The sequence below is a fragment of the Triticum aestivum genome, chromosome 7A (genome assembly GCF_018294505.1).
Source record: "Triticum aestivum cultivar Chinese Spring chromosome 7A, IWGSC CS RefSeq v2.1, whole genome shotgun sequence".
NCBI classification, from domain to species: domain Eukaryota; kingdom Viridiplantae; phylum Streptophyta; class Magnoliopsida; order Poales; family Poaceae; genus Triticum; species Triticum aestivum.
In genome coordinates this window covers 395,410,595-395,416,844 of record NC_057812.1, presented here as the reverse complement: position 1 = coordinate 395,416,844, position 6,250 = coordinate 395,410,595, and positions in this window count along the sequence as shown.

Below are 6,250 nucleotides of genomic sequence, written 5' to 3'. Positions count from 1 at the left end.
AAGATAAACTTAGATTCTACTAGAATTGATAAACTTGAGAGTATCATTATAAACTTGGGAACCGCTTTTTCTTCCGTAAAGAATACTCCAAGTCCTCCTACTAAAATTTCCAAGCTTATGTATGTTCCTAAAAATAAGGGTGAATCATCTAGTAAGGAAACTGTGGATCTTAAATCTATAAGTATTCATCGCAATCATTTTGCTATCATTAAGGAACCAATTGCTACAAATGAATTTTTCGATCTTGTGCCTAAAAGTTTGATAATCACTAGAAAGAAACAAATTCCTAAGGGAAATAGATGCCTCATAGAAGAATTGCCTACCAAAGATGGCAATACCTAGATCTATCCTCGCTTTTATGCCTAGCTAGGGGCGTTAAACGATAGCGCTTGTTGGGAGGCAACCCAATTTTATTTTTATTCCTTGCTTTTTGCTCCTGTTTAGTAATAAATAATTTATTTAGACTCTGTTTTGGCTGTGTTTTTTGTGTTTAATTAGTTTTTGTGCCAAGTAGAACCGTTGGGAAGACATGGGGAAAGTCTTGTCGAACTTGCTGTAAAAAACAGAAGCTTTAGCGCTCACGAGAACTGCTGTAATTTTTATTTTAAGAGTGATATTTAGTTAATTATTTTTGAAGATGATTAATATATAAATTACTCACGTGCAGCAATTTATTTTAGAATTTTTGGGGTTCCAGATCTTGTGCTAGCTACAGATTACTACAGACTATTCTGTTTTTGACAGATTCTGTTTTTCGTGTGTTGTTTGCTTATTTTGATGAATCTATGGCTAGTAAAATAGTTTATAATCCATAGAGAAGTTGGAATACAGTAGGTTTAACACCAATATAAATAAGTAATGAGTTCAGTACAGTACCTTGAAGTGGTCTTTTGTTTTCTTTCGCTAAGGGAGCTCACGAGTTTTCTACTTTACGTTTTGTGTTGTGAAGTTTTCAAGTTTTGGGTGAATTCTTTTGATGGATTATGGAAAAAGGAGTGGAAAGAGCCTAAACTTTGGGATGCCCATGGCACCCCCAAGATAATCCAAGGACACCAAAAATCCAAAGCTTGGGGATGCTCCGGAAGGCATCCCCTCTTTCGTCCACTTCCATCGGTAATTTACTTGGAGCTATATTTTTATTCACCAACATGATATGTGTTTTGCTTGGAGCGTCTTATATTATTTGTGTCTTTGTGTTTTAGTATGCCACAATCATCCTTTCTGTACACACCTTTTGAGAGAGCCATACATGAATTAAAATTTGATAGAATACTCTATGTTCTTCACTTATATCTTTTGAGCTATGTAGTTTTGCTCTATGTGCTTCACTTATATCTTTTGAGCGTTATAATTTTGCTCTATGTGCTTCACTTATATCTTTTGAGCTATGTAGTTTTGCTCTATGTGCTTCACTTAGATATTTTAGAGCACGGTGGTGGATTCGTTTTAAAGAAACTATTGATCTCTCATGCTTCACTTAAATTATTTTGAGAGTTTCTTAATAGCATGGTAATTTGCTTAATAATAATATGCTTGGTATTCAAGATTTGTGAAACTTTCTTTTGAGTGTGTTCAATAATAAGAAAAGATTGAAGCATGATAATTGTTTTGAGATATGGAGGTGATAATATTAGAGTCATGCTATTTGAGTAGTTGTGAATTTAAAGAATACTTGTGTTAAAGTTTGTGATTGCCATAGCATGCACGTATGTTGAACCGTTATGTGATGAAGTCGGAGCATGATTTATTTATTGATTGTCTTCCTTATGAGTGGCGGTCGGGGACGAGCGATGGTCTTTTCCTTCCAATCTATCCCCCTAGGAGCATGCATGTAATACTTTGCTTTGATAACTTCTACATTTTTGCAATAAGTATATGAGTTCTTTATGACTAATGTTGAGTCCATGGATTATACGCACTCTCACCCTTCCACCTTTGCTAGCCTCTCTAATACCATGCACCTTTCGCCGGTATCATACACCCACCATATACCTTCCTCAAAACATCCACCACACCTACCTATTATAGCATTTCCATAGCCATTCCGAGATATATTGCCATGCAACTTTCCACCGTTCCGTTTATCATGACACATTCATCATTCTCATATTGCATATCCCGGTACACCACCGGAGGCACTCATATAGAGTCATATTTTCTTCTAAGTATTGACTTGTAATTATTGAGTTGTAACAAAAATAAAAGTGTGATGATCATCGTTTTTAGAGCATTGTCCCAAGTGAGGAAAGAATGATGGAGACTATGATTCCCCCATAAGTCGGGATGAGACTCCGGACGAAAAATAAATAAAAGAGGCCAAAGAAGCCCAAATAAAAAGAGAAAGAAAAGAGGCCATACAAAGGGAGAAAAGGCCCAAATAAAAAAATGAGAGAAGGGACAATGTTACTATCCTTTTACCACACTTGTGCTTCAAAGTAGCACCATGATCTTCATAGTAGAGAGTCTCTCATGTTATCAATTTCATATACTAGTGGGAATCTTTCATTATAGAACTTGGCTTGTATATTCCAATGATGGCCTTCCTAAAATTGCCCTAGGTCTTCATGAGCAAGCAAGTTGGATGCACACCCACTTAGTTTCTTTTTGAGCTTTCATATACTTATAGCTCTAGTGCATCCGTTGCATGGCAATCCCTACTCACTCACATTGATATCTATTGATGGGCATCTCGATAGCCCGTTGATACACCTAGTTGATGTGAGACTATCTTATCCTTTTTGTCTTCTCCACAACCACCATTCTATTCCACCTATAGTGCTATATCCATGGCTCACGCTCATGTATTGCGTGAAGATTGAAAAAGTTTTGAAAAAGTTAGAGTATGAAACAATTGCTTGGCTTGTCATCGGGGTTGTGCATGATTTAAATACTTTGTGTGGTGAATATAGAGCATAGCCAGACTATATGATTTTGTAATGATAACTTTCTTTGGCCATGATATTTTGAGAAGACATAATTGCTTTGTTATTATGCTTGAAGTATTATTATTTTTATGTCAATATAAACTTTTTTCTTGAATCTTTCGAATCTGAATATTCATATCACAATTAAGAATATTTGCATCGAAATTATGCCAAGTAGCACTCCGCATCAAAAATTCTCTTCTTATCATTTACCTACTCGAGGACGAGCGGGAATTAAGCTTGGGGATGCCTGATACGTCTCCAACGTATCTATAATTTTTTATTGCTCCATGCTATATTTGTAGGGGAACGTAGTAATTTCAAAAAAATTCCTACGCACACGCAAGATCATGGTGATGCATAGCAACGAGGGGGAGAGTGTAGTCTACGTACCCTCATAGACAGAAAGCGGAAGCGTTAGCACAACGCGGTTGATGTAGTCGTATGTCTTCACGATCCGACCGATCAAGTACCGAATGCACGACACCTCCGAGTTCTGCACACGTTCAACTTGATGACGTCCCTCGAACTCCGATCCAGCCGAGCTTTGAGGGAGAGTTCCGTCAGCACGATGGCATGGTGACGATGATGATGTTCTACGGACGCAGGGCTTCGCCTAAGCACCGCTACGATATGACCGAGGTGGATTATGGTGGAGAGGGGCACCGCTCAATTGTTGTGTCTTTGGGGTGCCCCCTGCCCCCGTATATAAAGGAGTGGAGGAGGGGGAGGGCCGGCCCTCTCTATGGCGCGCCCTAGGGGAGTCCTACTCCCACCGGGAGTAGGATTCCCCCTTTCCTAGTAGAACTAGGAGCCCTTCCAAGTAGTAGAAGTAGGAGGAAGGAAAGGGAAGGGAAAAGGAGAAGGAAGGAAGGGGGCGCCCCCCTCCCTAGTCCAATTTGTACCAGCCCATGGGGAGGGGTGCGGCCGCCCTTTGAGGTCTTTCTCTCCTTTCCTGTATGGCCCATTAAGGCCCAATACGAATTCCCGTAACTCCCCGGTACTCCCGAAAATACTGGAATCACTCGGAACCTTTCCGATGTCCGAATATAGTCGTCCAATATATCGATCTTTATGTCTCTACCATTTCGAGACTCCTCGTCATGTCCCCGATCTCATCCGGGACTCCGAACTCCTTCGGTACATCAAAACACATAAACTCATAATATAACCATCATCGAACTTTAAGCGTGTGGACCCTACGGGTTCGAGAACTATGTAGACATGACCAAGACACGTCTCCGGTCAATAACCAATAGCGGAACCTGGATGCTCATATTGGCTCCTACATATTCTACGAAGATCTTTATCGGTCAAACCGCATAACAACATACGTTGTTCCCTTTGTCATCGGTATGTTACTTGCCCGAGATTCGATCGTCGGTATCTCAATACCTAGTTCAATCTCGTTACCGGCAAGTCTCTTTACTCGTTCTGTAACACATCATCCTGCAACTAACTCATTAGTTGCAATGCTTGCAAGGCTTATAGTGATGTGCATTACCGTGTGGGCCCAGAGATACCTCTCCGACAATCAGAGTGACAAATCCTAATCTCGAAATATGCCAACCCAACAAGTACCTTCGGAGACACCTATAGAGCACCTTTATAATCACCCAGTTACGTTGTGACGTTTGGTAGCACACAAAGTGTTCCTCCGGTAAACGGGAGTTGCATAATGTCATAGTCATAGGAACATGTATAAGTCATGAATAAAGCAACAGCAACAAACTAAACGATCAAGTGCTATGCTAACAAAATGGGTCAAGTCAATCACATCATTCTCTAATGATGTGATCCCATTAATCAAATGACAACTCATGTCTATGGATAGGAAACATAACCATCTTTGATCAACAAGCTAGTCAAGTAGAGGCATACTAGTGACACTTTGTTTGTCTATGTATTCACACATGTATTATGTTTCCGGTTAATACAATTCTAGCATGAATAATAAACATTTATCATGATATAAGGAAAAAAATAATAACTTTATTATTGCCTCTAGGGAATATTTCCTTCAATATTATCTACTGTTTTGGACTATATTGGGCTTATTTTCCACTTTTATATTATTTTTGGGACTAACCTATTAACCGGAGGCCCAGCCCAGAATTGCTATTTTTTGCCTATTTCAGTATTTCGGAGAAACATAATATCAAACGGAGTCCAAACGGAATAAAACCTTCGGGAACATGATTTTCTCACCGAACGTGATCCAGGAGACTTGGACCCTACTCCAAGGAGTCAAAGAGGCAGTCACGAGGGTGGGGGGCGCCCCCCTAGGGCGCGCCCCCTACCTCGTGGGCCCCTCGGTGCTCCACCGACGTACTCCTTCCTCCTATATATACCTACGTACCCCCAAATGATCAGAACAGGAGCCAAAAACCTAATTCCTCCACCGCAACTTTCTGTATCCACGAGATCCCATCTTGGGTCCTGTTCCAGAGCTCTGCCAGAGAGGGCCGTCATCACGGAGGGCTTCTACATCATTATAGCCTCTCCGATGAAGTGTGAGTAGTTTAGCTCAGACCTTCGGGTCCATAGTTAGTAGCTAGATGGCTTCTTCTCTCTTTTTGGATCTCAATACAAGGTTCTCCCCCTCTCTTGTGGAGATCTATTCGATGTAATCTTCTTCTTTTTGCAGTGTGTTTGTTGAGACCGATGAATTGTGGGTTTATGATCAAGTCTATCTATGAATAATATTTGAATCTTCTCTGAATTCTTTTATGTATGATTGGTTATCTTTGCAAGTCCCTTCGAATTATCCGTTTGGTTTGGCCAACTAGATTGGTAGTTCTTGCCATGGGAGAAGTGCTTAGCTTTGGGTTCGATCTTGCGGTGTCCTTTCCCAGTGACAGAAGGGGCAGCAAGGCACGTATTGTATCGTTGCCATCGAGTCTAACAAGATGAGGTTTATTTCATATTGCATGAATTTATCTCTCTACATCATGTCATCTTGCTTAAAGCGTTACTCTGTTTTTAACTTAGTACTCTAGATGCATGCTGGATAGCGGTCGATGAGTGGAGTAATAGTAGTAGATGCAGAATCGTTTCGGTCTACTTGTCACGGACGTGATGCCTATATACACGATCATGCCTAGATATTCTCATAACTATGCTCAATTCTGTAAATTGCTCAACAGTAATTTGTTCACCCACTGTAGAATACTTATGCTCTTGAGAGAAGCTACTAGTGAAACCTATGGCCCCCGGGTCTATTCTCATCATATCAATATCCGTCACTTTAATCTTGCTTTGCTTTTTTACTTTGCTTTTACTTTTTACTTTGAATCTCTATACCAAAAATACCAAAAATATTATAT